This window comes from Pleuronectes platessa, chromosome 5 (genome assembly GCF_947347685.1).
Source record: "Pleuronectes platessa chromosome 5, fPlePla1.1, whole genome shotgun sequence".
Lineage (NCBI taxonomy): Eukaryota > Metazoa > Chordata > Actinopteri > Pleuronectiformes > Pleuronectidae > Pleuronectes > Pleuronectes platessa.
In genome coordinates this window covers 2876176-2892948 of record NC_070630.1, presented here as the reverse complement: position 1 = coordinate 2892948, position 16773 = coordinate 2876176, and positions in this window count along the sequence as shown.

Here is a 16773-nt window from a genome sequence, read left to right as displayed (position 1 = left end):
TAGGAAGAAGGGTGAGGTGAAACCGGGGAGGGGTGTGGTGGGGTTGGAGGGGGGAGAATCAGCTGGGCGTTTCTTCCCTTGCACACCCCTCCCCCTGTATCCCCTTCGATGTATACCACAAGCAGTGCAGCGCCCCCTGTGGGCGGCTCTAGTGTTGAGAAAGAATGCCGAGGCGCACGCTGATGACCTCACGTATCGCGAAAACCTAGAGGAGACGAGAGTGATACTGTGCAAGCTGCGGCAACTCACAGGATTTATGGCATTTTCCTTTTTGCAGTCTGCTGTGATCATTCTATTAATGATTATTACGATAGGAATCATCACCATCGTCATTATTTATTAATGAGTTCACCCATTTAAAGCTCAGTTGTTACGTTTTGTTTTTTTTAATCTGTGAATTCAGGTTGACATGAATGTAAATGAGACTATTTTTTAATTTGAATCTTTTGTTTTAATTTAAATGGATTGAAGATGAATAGTAATGTCACATAGTGTAATATATGTCTTATTTAAGTCCAGTATAAGAGAGCCGCCCGAGGCATTAAGATCAATACAGTGAAGGGTCACTTTATATATCCAGTCAAAGAGCAGAACAGGGACACACACACACACACACACACACACTGAAACAAAACACTATGATGCCATATTTGGTGCTAGAAAAGGGAATTCACCATATCTACGATGCAGACTGCAGTGAGATAAATATGTAAACCACTCCCACCACAGGCTGCAGTGCAGCGCTCTAGCAGCTATATTAACCTTAAACACCTCGGCCGTCCCAGCTCACGCTCTAAAACATCCCCCACCGTGTTACACCTGTAGGAAAATGCCAGTTACAGTTTGCCAACAATGTAAACGTGTCACTGAAAATGAATAATCCAGACTGATTCTCCGATGAATCGCTGCCGAGGGGCCTGTGGTCCTCCAAACCCCTTTAGACGAACCTGAACCACAGACTAGATCGAGCGAGAGCACTTAGGACTCACTACGTACTACTGACAAATGCAAACCCGGAGTAAGAGGAAACACTGAAGCATGAATCTGCAGGACTCGCTGGTAGATTTGTGATTTAAAGGCAGCGTGGATGTTCGGGATGTTCAGGAGATAAGTAGCCTCACTGATCTTTGCCCTTATCAAGCAACCGTTCCCAGTGCCGCTGAGCTAATGGGCAGCGAGAGATTTCCAACACCCGTCCAGCGAGTTGAGGCAAACTGCAGGTCTCTGGCCACTGTAGAACCAGGAGGCTGCTGAAGATGCTGTTGTTTTTCTTTTGTTTTTAATTTTTGTTGTTTTATGTTGTGTTATTATGATTCTTTTTTTTTTTACAATCGGAGTACACTGAATTTTTGTCTTAATGCACTGTGAAGCGAGGGAGTGGCTCTCGCGGCCTATGAGGTCAGGGATGTGTGCTGTAGACGGCATCATGATTGGATGGTTTTTTTGTACAGCAGGGATTAAAAAAAAAACATACACATATATGAAATATATGTAGAATGCATATGAAGAACTTCACCAGAACCGCACGTCATATCTGAATACTGCAGGAGGAGGAAGAGACTAGGTCGATGAAGAGGATCAATCAATTGAGGTGAAGAGTTGAGATCAATTAGATTCACCTGTCGTCTTGGGTTTGTAAACGAAGGGGGGGGGGGGGGGGGGGGGGTCGGTGTCCAGGAGCAGATAAAAAACAAAAAAGACTGGAACAAATTTCTAAATTCACTTTTCTATCGCAGCTGTGTCTTTTTCATGAGGTGACAATGGGCGGAGATTTAAATCCAACAGGAGTTTGAAGTGTGACGGAATGTGAAATGCCCCCCTAAAAAAACAAGGAGGTGGGTGCATTTGATTTATTGACCTAAACCCGCCTGGTGAGGGGAGGGGACTCTCCTCAGATTAAAAAAAAAAAAAACACAAAAACAAAGAGACTTTCTGATTCTTTGTGAAAACCAATCCGACTCTAAATCCTCCACTGTGCTATCGAACGTGTGTCTCTGGTGGAACGCCAGTGAGGGTTTATCTCCACAGCTTGGTAAGGAGGCTTCTTTACTCCCATCTAACACCATCCACACTCTCCTCACCCCGCCCTCACACCCGTCCTCCAGTGCACTCCCATCCCGACACCCCCTCTCCTCCTACCACATCGCTCCATTGGGTGACTTTATGTCTGGTGTTTTTTCAACGATCAACGCATGTCTGCTGCTTTGCCCCGAAACAAACACCGCAGAATCCAGCCCCTCTCGTGGCTGCGGCTCGGAGATACACCGGAAACGAGCGCACCTTCAGGGGAGGTGTTAGTCGAGGCTGACGGGGCACGAGTCGGTGTGTTGGACCGTAGTGTTGTGGCGCTGAAGAGAAACACAGTGTTGATTTGGAAAAACTTTGCTGCACAAACATGAAACATACACATATCGCGAGGGTTTGACTTGATTCTAGTTTGATACTTTGATGAGAAGGTGGCGTGCCGTTGTTCCACTGTTCCACCTGTACTGTGCTGTATTCATCTTCTTCAGTGTATTCTAAGTCAGGGTTGATTTATCCATCTTCATAATTCAATGTTTGGACTGTCGGTCAAACTAAATGAGCGATTTCTATGACGTTTCTGGGAACTTTCAAATTCATTATTCACTATTTTTCCATCAACTCTTTCAGGGATTATACAAATATTCAGTTGTCAAAATTTAAAACTAAATAAATTGAAAGACGTGAAAGTTATCGTAGCGTATGTTCGGTCGGTTTTTCCATGACTCTTGTTCTGTGGTGCAGATTGTTTAGTTGACCTTGAACGCAGCACAGTACATTTACAATGGGAGAAACACGGGTGCCGGTCGGTTTAATGGACACGGGACAGATTTACTTTTCATCTTCATCATTTATTAAACCTGAGAAAGGTCTTCTTCTGTTTCGGTTTGTCTTTACTCTTTAGTCGTCTTTGTGTAGGTGATGGAGATAAAAAAAATGTGATCGTTACTGGAAGCAATACACGTAGTGGCATGTGGTCTCGTCCTGTCCTTTACCCTCTGTCTGCCGTAGGAGCTTTTGGATTTACTTGTAGATATATTGAATAGGTTTTAAAACATTTTTTGATTTGTGGAACATGCTGCTATTTAACAATAATAACTAATGTACTAAAAATACAAGGTTAAAACATATCGTAAAAATCTGTCCTTTAGCTGGAGAGGCACTGGCTCTGTTATAAGCTTACTATAAGTTAATAATAGTGTAATTCTAACCTGAAGTTAAACCTGTGCCAAAATAGGTCTCTACAGAGTGAACCTGTAAATGTGTGGATTTAAATCACCTTAGATAAGAGGAGACATACTTTTATATTAAGATTAAAATGTGAAAAGTGCCAAATGAAGCATATTTATAATTTACGTAGGAAGGGAGTCGTCCCAGTGACAGTTTTTAAGAACTACGTAGACTAACAAACTAAAAGCGCGTCCGTGCAACCGTTTGTTAGAACCCTCTCTGTTCCTGCCACAAGACGAGGGAACCACCGCGTCGGCCGAGCGTTAGCCAGTCCTGTGGGAACTACCCTTCCCAGAATGCAACAGCACTACGACTCTGGGGCTAGACGAATCAACATAGCGATAGGTTAGCATAATGATGCTACAAAATGTGACTAGATAGCATTCTTAAACACAGCCTTTTATAGTTACGATGAAAATGTATTTTGTGGAAATAGATGTTATCTTTTTTGCACGTCTATATTGCATGATATCAGTGAAGTAAAGCGTGGACAAAAAAAAACAAGGCGGAAGAAACAAACAAAAAAAACAAGTGACTAAAAAAAAATTAGGCAGTGTGTGTCGTTCATTTTTCGGAAACAACTCCTTGCATGCCGATAAGAGCATTTTGATATTGTTTTACACGCGCTGGAAGGTCGGTTGTTTTCCCGATCACGTCGGTCCGCGGGCCACCGGTGAACAAGACGTTTGGTTTTTTCGACGTCACAACAGTGAAAACATTTTGTCGTTCGGCTATCGAACCTTCCTCAGAGGGAAACGAACAAAAAGACTCTCGAACAAAAAAAAAAAATGAAGACTATTTTGCTACTTTGCCGAGGGAGCTTGTACTTGTGAAAAGTTTCTCACTTGCTACCGAACTTTTGGGGGGAAAAAAACAAATAAATCAGGATTTTAATTTGCAACAAAGACTGAGATTGTCCATGAATGTACTCACCTCTGCATACGTTTGCATATCACTCCTCTGACCATTGACGTGCAGTAGAGGCTTCTGTGTGTTGTTGTGTGTTTTTGTACTCTAACATTACTAACCCTTCAACGCGCTGTGTCCAGCTCTCAGTAGAACGCTGTTGTCTGTCCTGTACACCCCCCTTCCCCCCCCCACACACCACCACCAGCTCGGGCCTGTCCTGTCACTGATATGCACCTTATTGACCTTAGATACAACCAGGAGCATCTCACAGAGATTCTCAACCCCCCCCCACCCCCACCACCACCACCACCACCACCAAATTTAGGACAGACTGTGTTGTCGCTCTCTTAATATGCAATCCAAGACTCTGATGTCGGGGAGAGAAACAACACCGAGCGCTGCCACTTTGCTTTTAAAGTGGCAGCGTTTGGAATCCTGATCACTTCAATTCGAGCGTCAAGAACCCCCCCCACCCCCCCTCCCTCGTTTTAATTACACAACCAGAAACCAGATGATTTCCCTGTGGTCATGTTGTGCGTCCTGACACGACTCCCGGCGACATGTTTGCACTAAACCCTCTTGCTGTCGCCGAGCGCAGAAGGCCGAGCTGAGGCGGGGGGGGGGGGGGGGGGTCCGTGTGCGACACTGCTGTAGAAGTGTAGCTTTATCGTAGGTGTTTCTTCTGGATGTGCATGCTCCTCTCTCTCTCTCTCTCTCTCTCTCTAGTTGTGTCTTTGTGTAGTCGGCTAGTCGTGTTTCTGATTTCTACGATTCGCGTAGAGGAATGCTAACGTTTAACTGCCACCTGCTCTCCAGGTGACCTCATTGCTTCTCAGTGGGTGTGCGGCTCCTCGACATTGTCCTCCGATGTTGTCTCCCCCCCCCCCCCCACCACCCACCACCACCACCACCACTACCACCACCACAACCCCCCGCCCACCTCCACCAACTCAAACCCACTCTCACCCACACCCACCACTGACCCTCCCACCTCTTCAAACACCCTCAATGAGACACATTATGGGACCCCCACTTTCTCCACTTTTCCACCACCCCCCCCCCCCCCCTCCCTCCCCCGACTCGGGCCCAATCAAAGCACCAGCAACTGTAGACTGCATTTGTCATATCACTGTTTTTCTGTTCCTTCTTCTCGTTCTCTGTTGGTTTTTATTTTCCTGGTTTTGATTTGTACTGTATGCTCTGTCTAACCTAGACCAGTTTTAACAAAATGCCATTTCTGTGTGTAGCCTGTTTACCCCCTCACACACAAACACACACACACACACACACACACACACACACTTCCATGCCCTCTTTTTTGCACTTTCACTGCCCACCTCTCCTTCTCGCCCAAACATACACACTGTCCTCCTCCGCCTCCCACAAGCCTCTTCTCTCGAGTGCCAAAATAGAACAGAGAGGAAAAACAAAAACACGAAAACAACAACAAAAATATACAAAAAAAACAAAAAAAGACAACAACAACAACTACCATTCCAAGCGTTTCTTTGAGTTGTTCTTGTGTGTTGGACATCCATCCTGGAAGCACCCATGAAGCCAGCATGCTCCGCCCTCATAACATGATGTCGCTCATGACGCCTCAACTGAACAGCACCTTGCCCCCCACCACCACCACCTCCTCCTCCTCCTCCTCCTCCTCCTCCTCCTCCTCACCACCCCCCACAGAGCTAAACCCGACCAGGATTAACCCTCTGCAGGTTGGCTACCTACCTACTGTCCTGCCTCTCAACCTTATAAAAAGCCCTACCGCTCATGCCAGCTGCTTTCCTAATTCTGTCATCTCTTCAGCCTGTGGGACTTCATTGATTGTGTGCCATAGTGTTGGGGGCACCTTTCACTCTCCTCACCTCCCCCTCTTTCTCCCGCCCCTCACCTTTTCTCTCTCTCTTTACCCCCTTCTCCTCCTCCTCCTCCTCCTCTCTCGCTCCATTTGATTTTTCTCAATGGGAAAGATTCAAAAACTCCATTTTTCTAATGATGATTTTTTTTTTTTTTTTTTTGTCGTTTAACATCCAAACCACCGCACGCCGACACACCCACCGCCCCCCCCCACGCGGTGGTGTGGGGAGTGTTTACGCACCGTCAGCTGCGCAGCCATCCTCTGTCCTCTTGAACTTTTTGAACTTTCACCCCCTCATGAACTTTATTGACCTTCTTCCTCCTCCTACACCCTTCTGTGTTCATCCAACTGTTTGGGACGATAACTCTCTCATTCCATCCCCAAAAAACCTCTCTGAGACTGTGCAATGCTCACTGATATGATTGGATTTTTTTTGTTTGTTTGTTTGTTGCTCATCATTGGGGACAATTCTCTGAGATATAAGTAAAACGGAAAAAAATACAACAAAAAAAACAACAACAACAACAAAAAAACCACGAAAGGAAGAAAAAAACGTCCAAAAAAAGAAATGCAGACAAACAAAAAAGAAAAAAACACTAAACAACTGTTTCTCCACAATTTCATTTCTTTTCTCTCTCATTGTAAATATTTTTGTCAGATTTTTTGCTGAGCTGTAAAGAGAGAAAGTGTTGAGCAGAAAGGGGCCGGCAGCATAAAGAGGAACTGGTGGACGCGCCAGACGACACTTTTCATCCTTCGTATCCGATAGTTAGGTCTTGCCTGTATAATCGGCTCTGCTAGTTCTACTGTGTTAACCTGTGCTGTTGTTATTAGTGTTGATTTACCTACTGTATTCGCTGTGTAGCTTCCATGTTGGCTAGCAAACTCTTTAGATAACTGTGCCCATCACATAATGATACTAACCTTGAGAAGTAGTCCGAGCCATTCTCAACGTAGAGGCTTGTTTTTTGTACATTTGTTGATGTTTTCCTAACAGTGAGTCGTAGTGGCGCTAGTATCTTTTATCATCAAGCCGTAGTTATTGCAAATGCTTGGTCGTGTTAGAGACATATCATCGTGGAAAAAAAACGGCTCGACTCGGCTCCTCCACGCTGGAGAAGAAAAAAAAAGAAAAAACGCAGGGAGGCGGACACAGGGCGGGAAATAAAAATAAAAGAAAAAGGAAACTAAGCTCCTCCCGGGCGACAAAACGAGGAAGCTGAGCTGCTAACGTTTGTGCAATACAGTCCTAGTTTACATGAAATAGAAGGATAGTTTAGGGATGATTAACCCCTGCAGGGGGCGCTCCACCATCCCGTCGCCTGCAGAACCAAACCTGTGCATATCTTCACATATCGCCTCGACATCAGAGACATGTTGAAAGTATTAAAAAGTGACTGCGTGAGATTCCGACGCCACCATTTCACCGCATCGCTCTGAGCTCCACCCTCGACTTATGCTGCCTGCCCCATCGCCCTGAGAACACCACATGAGCTATTTATTTCTCAAACTATTATTATTATTATACTATTAATAAATAACAACGCAACGAGAAAAAAAGGGAACGACTGGAAAAAAGGTGAATTAATATTATTATTGTTTTGTTTTTCTTTTTAGTATTTTAGTGGTTGCTTTTAACAACATTCATTAACTGACTTAAAGAGTATTCAATATTTAATGTAATTGTAGCATTGTGTTTGTAAAGAGAAAAAAAAACCTAGTGAGTTGTGTTTCTTGACTTGTGGATTACCAGTGAAGTGGGCAATCTAGTGCTAATATATATGAGGTCTTTTTTTAAGGATTCTTATTTTGCGACAGCAACAGCAGTCATTATAAATGTTCATTTTAGCATCACCTGTCTTCCGTTGTCTTATTCTTCACCTTCCACCACACTCTGCATCATCACAGTAACACATCGCAAGTCTGGGGGTGGGCAAGAGGGAGTGTGTGTGTGTGTGAGTCGAGGTGCATGTGGGAGCAAATGTGCGTTTGTCATTAATCAAGTGTGTGTGTGTGTGCGTGTAAGTTAACAAACCTTTGTATTTGTGTTTGTCTATGCAAAAAAGGGTGAATGTCTGTGTGTCCTTGTGTCTGTTCGCTAAGTTGTGTGTGTTGCATGTTTGTTTACGTGTGTGTGTCTGTGCGTGTGTGTCTGTGTGTGTGTTAGCGGGGTTCTGGGTGGGTGTTTTGTCCAGTGTCCACCAAAAGCTAAAACCTGTCAGGCTTCCATACTTCCCAATGGAACCTCCTGACGTTATAGCTGCAAACCCTCATCATGTGATCTGACTCAACTCGACTGTCCATAACCCCTCCAGTCACCTGACCAACCAAATCAACCAATCACTGTCCACCACTACCGCCTCCCCCCTGCGCCATCCTTTGCTGCACACCACGTCAGCCCCATGTGATGTTCTCCATCGATAACATACTACTGTCACAATCTACTGTTACATGCTCACAGGTCTGGGGATGAATACGCATCTAGAATGGACGTTCAGGTGCTCCAGCTTGAGGTGCGCTTGTTTTATAAACCCGTGGTGCTTTTCACCTGTGAGATTAAAACCTTTTTTTATAGATACGAGATTAAACAAAGCTCTAAAAACAAGAACACTTCAAGTTTATTCTTACTTTAAAAGGTCGGTTCACCCTGAAAAAAAGAGTTTTAACTAAAGTGCCTCCATTCTAAAAACAGTGGAGGTGAATTGAACGGAACATTAAATAAGAAACATTCCTCGTCCTGCTGCTGTGGGGAAACTCCAGACTCCACTGGGACTCAGCTTTTTTTTTGGAACTACTGTATTTCGCCTGTAGCAAGTTGTTCTAATAAAACTTTAAAATACTTTGTGCACTAAGAATAAAATCCCATTTTTGGGAGAATGATGATATAAATTAAACAAATATCATCCACGTGTTGCCGTGAAATCATTTGGATGAACTGACCCTTTAATCTTTAATCCACCTGAGACACTTTAGTTTCTTTTATTTGCAAACCATTTTAAATCCACCTATTTTTCCCCAGACCTGTTAATTACATTCTACTGTTCATACTGGTGTTCGTGCTGCATCCGACCTTACCAGTTCAGAATCCACCTTAACCTGTTTCCATCCCAACCACCACGAGGAGCCACAACAAACCAACCTACCAACCAACCAACCATCTTCCTCAGTTGCCGAGGCCACGCCCACCTGACTATGATCGTTCCCTAGGAGAAGAAGTAGAGGACGGGGGGAGGGGGGGGGGGGGGATAGGGAGGAGGGAGGGAGGGAGGGAGGAGGGATGAACGAGAAGTAGTTGTGATTCTCAGGGTGTCTTATATAGATGTTCAGTCCAGTGTCTCACTGGTGTCCTGTCGTCCCAAACTGAGCCCAAAGACGATCATGTCCTTCCACCACAGATCCCTCGTTCCACTGATTGACCACTGACCAGTTCCTCTCGACCAGTTGATTGATAGTGTTGATTGACCAGTTCTCTAGAGAGACGCTGCGCAGCCAGCCCGGTGAAGGGAGTGAGGCACTGTAACGATAATGTTTACAACACAAATGAGACCAACAACGCTGTTGACAGAATGTCTAGGACTTCAGAAAAAACAAACAAACAAAAAAAGAAAACAGAAAAGAACAAGAGAGACTAATCTCTGAAGAGTACTTATTTCTAAATGATGGAACTTTTCGCTTACTTTCTATATGTGACATGAGGTAATGTAATTTTTTTCAATCATTGCATGTGACTATTTTTGATTTGCAATGAAACTGTTAGAATGGATGGTACATTTTGTGACGTCAGTGCAACGTTGAGACGCCGATGCTAGAAAAATCAAATGTCGGTGTCTTCTGCCAGTGTTTTCATGTCGCCGTGAGGAGTGCTTATGGACCAATGAATGCTAAATGTGTGACCATACAAAGCTGTAAAGGTTTTGTTTATTTGTACATGGTTATGGGTAAAATAAACCATTGAAGCAAAGTAACATCTTTAGTCTTCAGGAGTAAAGCCCTCACACGTTTGTTGTAGATTCACTGTGGAGAGGTAAGTTGATCCAACATGGCGCTTCCACTCTCGGTGTAGTCGGGTCGACCCGTTAGAGAGGGGGAAGTCGTAAAGACGATCGATTCCCCTGTGCCAGGCATCACAATCAAGAAGGGGTGGGGTTCAACTCTGACATCTCCATCTACCCACAATCCTCCTGTGCACCAGCGTCATCCGATTCAACCAACACCTGCACCCCTGCATCCACCATGATTCCACCAACCAGCCAATCAGCTGCTGCGACCTCTGGCCAAACGGTCTCCGCCCTCTTCATGCCATCGGCTGAGCGGCTTAGTGGCTTTTTGCGCTGTTGTCCCAAAGCTCCCTGGGAAATGGAGTCACAATTCACAGCATGGTCTGAACCAACCTCCTGTCACTCTCCTCCCCACACACCTTTCTCCATCCGCCACTAAAGAAGTTCCTCCGGCTTCCAGCGAGAAGGTCACTGTGTTCTGTGCTGGTGTGTTTTTTTATTATAGTGTAAACGTGAACTCCTGAAGAGTTCGACCAATAAGAACGAGCAGATAAACCCGTCAGGCAGCTAAAAGTCCCCTCAATAAAAATGGGTTTTTCTTTAAAACTACATTTTCACAGTGTTTCAGTAAAGTCAAGCAAACAACAGATTCACAAGGTTTAAGTCAAAAGATGTTAAAACTCAAACTTCAGCAAACGTCTGTCAGAGGGAGAATTCAGAACAGATTTGTCCTTTTTCATTTCTTGGAGGCTGAAGCGCTGAACGAATCCCATCGGTTGATTTAACACCTGACGTCCGGTTCAGTTCTCTGGCTCAGTGACAACAGACTGAAGCAGGTTGTCACTCAGCAGCCTCCGAGCCAGATGTGACTCCAGATGTGGCTCAGGTTCAGGTAAATTAAATCTGGGCATGTTTCAGATATGAAAAACTTTTCTACGACCTGCACAGTTTGGAAGTTATGAACAAATTCAAATCTGTTTGTGTTTGGCACTAATGAAATTCATCAACTTCCAGGATGAACTTCAGTAAACAAACCCAGATCTTTAATAAACCAATCAGCACAGAGCTCTGTCTGGAGTTCACCAGGAAATATTACACAGCCGAGACAAGTTACAATCAAATCTATTGGTTGGAAATAAACTAGAAGAATTCAGTCTCAATCTAAAATCTTTCAAATATAAACGTGTGAAAAAAAACATCCCAACCGCCCTGATCTGAGACCAGTAGATCAGACACATTGATGGTTAATAAGTTTGTAACGTAGTTTGTGCAATTTTACTGTCATATCCTGTCCATAAGCTCTATTATATATTTGAGGGCAATAGTGTTATAAATGAATTCCCTTGTTATACGTGGGAATAACTGAGTCAATCCGATTATTTCTGACTCCAGAGCCGCTCGCCCTCTGAGAAGAAGCTTCTCTGTCGACTCCTTGTCTCCGTGTCTTGTTGTGTTGATTCATCTCTGAAAGGTTCAGACGCAGAAGAAAACTCTGCTGGACTTTGTCCTCCAGATCAAGGGCTCTGATTGGCTCCCGTGTTGTGATGGAAGGCTGATGTTCTTTAGCTCAGCGGCTGTAGGTTGTGTCCGAGGCACAGGGACCTCTGAGGACACAGGAGGTAAGTGTCTCTGAGTCAGACAGGTGAACTTAGAGCATGTCTGTAAAACACGTTGTGTATCATAGAAGAGACACAATCCGAGCTCTGGACGCTGCCTCTGGATTTAAAAGCTCTTGAGAAGCAGAAACACGACAATGAACCAAAAACATGAAAACCTTCAAACAGGAGCTGCAGCAGGAAAACATCTTTTATTAATCAATCATGCTCCTGCATTCAAAGCTCAGTGTTGCCTTTATCCGCTTCCCGAGAAACATGTTACCAGCAGATTAAAATTCAAACTAAATGATTAATAGTTTTCTTTCATTAAAAGGGTCACGTGTATAATATTTATACATGTTTAGACATTTAAAATGCAACTGGAGGCTCAATAAGTTCCTCAAGGTGCTTCAGGTCCGTGTTGTCCTACTTCGGTGCCGACAGCTGAGGCTGAGCGGAGAGAGAGAGAGAGAGGAGAGGAGCCTGGCTGACAGCTTCCATGATAAACTAGTGTCCCTGAACGCCTCCTGAACATATGGATCACAGACTCCTCTCAAAGTAGGCCACTCAGACGAAGCTCATATCACCACTGGTTTCAGGGGAAGCATTAAAAAAACACAGGAAATGCAAAAAAAATCCAGATTTCAACCGAAACCACCAACACAACAAGACATTTGACTAAAGTTTAAATTCAATATTCTGGTCAGGAAACTTCTCGGTGTAACTTTTAAACTCCTGTCGGTGTTCTTCTCTGTCACGTTAACAAAGCACCTCCGCTCTCGTTGGTTCCTCTCCCTCCTCATCTGCTCCTCTCACGTCTTTACATGTTGGTTCCTCTGAAACCTAAGAATAGAATCCACCAGAGCCCAGAGGAGCCGAACACAGGAAACCCCGGCTGGTTCCTGGGAATAAGGTGGAAGCAGGGATGAAGACAAATTGGTTCAGTTTGCTTCCTGCGGAGAAACGATGCCTCCGTTGCACACGTGGCCTATTTTTCATAAAAACAAGTCGGGTTCTGAAACTGTGGAATGTTTCTGAGGATTAATGTGAGTTCTCGTGGTGGCACCTTGTGTTAAATACGACAGAATCAGGTGTTTAAAGTCCCTGAGCCACGTCACTCAGGAGAACTCATCAGATATCAGTCTCCTGAACAGATCCACCAATTAGAAATCAACGGGAATGTTGAAATACGTGCACAAACTTTAATGATTCCTTCATTAGGTCACGTTAATCCACTCCAAAAAATGTTGAGGAAATTGTTTCAGTAGTTTTTGTGAAATCTTGAAACAAACAGACCAACAAACAGACCAGTGTCTCTATGAAACCACATTTAAAAACCAGCTAAACCACCGACAAACAAACACTGATGTAAACATGACCTCCTCGGTGGCGCTGGTCATTATAGTAATAATTTGTTGCCGTTCCTAATTTTTTGTCATGCAAAAGTTATTTAAAAAATGTGTGATAATGTGCATAGGGCGAATAGAGTCCGCACACGCAAAGAGCAACACCACACAAGAGTTGTGTTTCTGCAATAGTAGCTGCACACAGAAGGGAAACAGATTCAGGCTGTGGTCACATGTCTCTGCTTCACATGTGTCACGGCTGTTCAGACATGTTTCAGTCCATGTTGGATTCTCCTCAGTGGAACATGTGAAACCCCCGAACCTCCTCTGCTTCCTTGAGACCTTCTCTGAACACCGCACCTGAGGAGACAAACGAAGGAGAGAGAACACAAGCCGACCGGTTACAACAGTATTTAACACCAGAACCTTCCGTTTGACGGGATTTAAACCTGTAAAAAGAGTTAGAAGGATAAACTGTGACATTTCCCCACTTCCTGCTTCGAGTCTTAAAAACACCTCCAGACCTCTGTAACTTATTTCCTTCATGTGTTCACCGTTTTCTAAATGAACCCACGATGGAAAAACCCTGACGGCTGCTGCCACCATTTCAAATTTGACTCATCGTTAAAACTGCACTTGATTATCGCACTTTGGGAAAAAACCCGTGTTTTACCGTTTAAATGGTGACGGCCTTGTCTCCGGTACTAATTACATTTAACTGCAGTGTTGAAAACTAGGGATGGATCCTCGTTCAGAGACGCAGGCGGACGCACAGGGACGATTTAAACCTGGAGAGCATCAGAGCAAATTATTGATGTTGTGGGAGCGTGAGCTGTGGATGTGTCTCTGCTCCGCTCAGCGTCCCTGGAGAACCGTGAGGAGTCAGAGGCCACTACAACATTAACAAGTGAAGTGTGAGCCCCCCCCCCCCCACACACACACACTCTAAACTGTTAAAACGTATTAATAATCGCCATAAATTAGTCATGTAATGAGTCCCACAGAGCATGGATGGTTCCTGACAGAGGTGCGATAACACAACATCCTCCGTCAGCTGGTTTCACTGCAGCCTCACTTTCTGCAGAGCAAACACTTCCTCATCCAGTTGGTCCTTCCAGCGTTAATCCAGTAAATGAGACCGTGTGGTTTCATGTAAATCAGTCCAGACACCACAAGGTCGATGCCAGCAGCGTCCTCATCTTGATCCTCTAGAGCAGAGGCTTCGTCATGAGGTCACATCTCTCAGGCCTCAAACCCCCGAAACGTTCAATCCAGCTACAAACACTTTGGGTCGTGGAAAAGGAGATATTATGGTGTCGCAAATTTTCTAATCTCAGTTTTAACACCATTAACATTTAACACTATTATTATCTATAACCACCATTAACTAAAGAGAGTGACCAATGAAATAGCAGGAAAGAAGAACCTGTAAAGACACGGAAGACTAGAAATTGTAAAGGAAGGTTTGAGGTTTTGAGAAAATAGTCGAGGAAAGTTTAACTCTCAACAAATGCAATTGGAGGAAAAGTGGAGAATAAACCTTGGAGGGAAGAACGAGGACATGAATTCCCTGCAGATGATGGAAAAGCACAAAGAATAAAGGATGAATGAAGAGAGAGGAAGAGTTTAAAGGAGGAAGAGACACGATCCACATACGGATGAATGGGAACAAACACAGAGAAGTAAACTCACACAGAATAATGACCTGTGTGTGTTTTTATTTATTATATAATGATAAATATAAAACCTCCCCAACAGAAGAAGCTCTCAGTTGTTTCATAATCACAAGATGATTCATATGTTCACATCATTTCTCTCTTTGATCAAATGACACCAAACTGAAGAAGAACCTGCATTTCCATTTGTCTTGCACGTGCACATTTCAAACTCTGTGATGAGTGAGAGCAGAACAAGGGGCGTGCAGCTCAGGTTGTGAGTTTGATTCCCCCCCCCCCCCCCCCCCCCTCCAGCAGAACATGGTGGACCCATCAAAACCTTGGTTCTGTAGATCTGTGCTTGTAAAACTTTGAAATCCTGATATTTCACCTTTCAGACGAGTCTCCAAGATTAATCCGTTCACGATAATACCCCCCCCCCCCCCCTCCCGTCTCTCTCCCTCTCCGACAGCTTGCTTTACATCCCGGTACGAGGGTGGTTGAGCTCTCGCCAGCGTAAACAGCAGATGTTAGGAGAGGAAAAGATACACAATCACCTCATCCTTGGCAATTTACACACAGAGTGTAACGCACTGAGTCCACAGCGAGTTCGCCTGAGGGGCTTCATTTCAGTTTGAGGGGGAAAGAAAATTAAACAAACGAAATGTGAAATGTTTAAGTAAAACCTGCAGATGGAATTATCTTTTATCAGTTTGTCTTATTTCTGTGATTTGGAGATGAAACGACTCATTTTCTAGGAACTGGACCAAAGAGATGGATTAGAGAGACGGCTGAAAAACAGACGAGTCAGAATCTGCTCACAAAATGTTTCTCTAGAAACCGTGAGGATTATTTAATTCACCTTAAAACTTGTCAGAATAAATTCACCAGTGTCTTTTCTTTGTCTTGCTGCAGAGACACGTGAGAACACATATCGATCACCAGCAGACGTCAGTGGAGGTTGATGTTTATTCAGCGTTTTAATATAAAACCCTTCAAGTGATATGAGGAAGATATTTGATCTTTATCTCTTAAGATTGTTTGTCAAACTCCCTGAGATTTAAAAGAAGTTTTATAAGGAATTTAATCATCAATTCTCTCAGAGTCTGAGAAAATGTTGCCTTTTGAAATTATATATATCATTTTCACTTAATGATAGTCGGGGTTAAAACAAAATATTTTTGCGAACTAGAGTTGTGGTGAAAAGAAAAGCTTGAATTCTAAATGGCTTTATGGTTAAAAAGGGGTCACATGTGTCTTTAGTGCACAGATTTTAACTGATTAGTTCAATTCTCCAAAGTTTGTCATGAGCCTAAAGATTGTTTTTAAAAACCTGATTTAAATTCCCTCGTGTCTTGAATCTAAAATAATCGGATTTTACATTTACACATTTTCCTGCAGTGAAACCACAAAGTGTTAAACGGGACTGGAACATTAGATTGATCCTCATTAACAGAAGTGACTGAGCTGATTGCACTAATGAGATTAACTGTGTGTGTATATTATAACACCGACATGTATAAATCTTTATTCCCACAGCTTCTTTGAATCCTAATTGATTTTGTCGTCTGAGCTAAACTCTGAACAATGATTGTACTTTTTTATATCACCTTTCTTCTGCTGTGAAAATGTTTCTAACTCAAACTTACAGAAATAACCATTAATCCAAAAAGAAGAGGATCAGATGACCTAGATATTTATTATGTGTAAGATATCTACCTATATCTCTATATACAAATCATAACTTCTATAAACTAAACTGCAAAAGCTGTGATTTGAAAAGCACTGTAGCGTGTACAGTGATTTCTTCTTTATCAATTTTATGGTACATGATATGTTCTGCAATCCTGCAGCTGTTGTTGCTTTGGTTTTTGTTCTACAGCCGATGCTTTAATAAACACGTTTTCTACGGAACGACAGAAGAAGCCTCTGCAGTGCTTCGTGTGAAACCAGAACATGAGCACTTCCTGCTCCGACTCTTCTTCTCTGTTTCCTCATTTTTTAACTTACGAACCACATAAAAATACAGTTTATCTACATCTTCTCTCCGACTCTTCTTTCAGCGCATGAAGCACTTTTATCCGTTTGTACACTACTGCTCTCTCTCTCTCTCTCTCTCTTCTTCTGATGGTTTCAGGAAAGAAAAAGAAGCTCGTT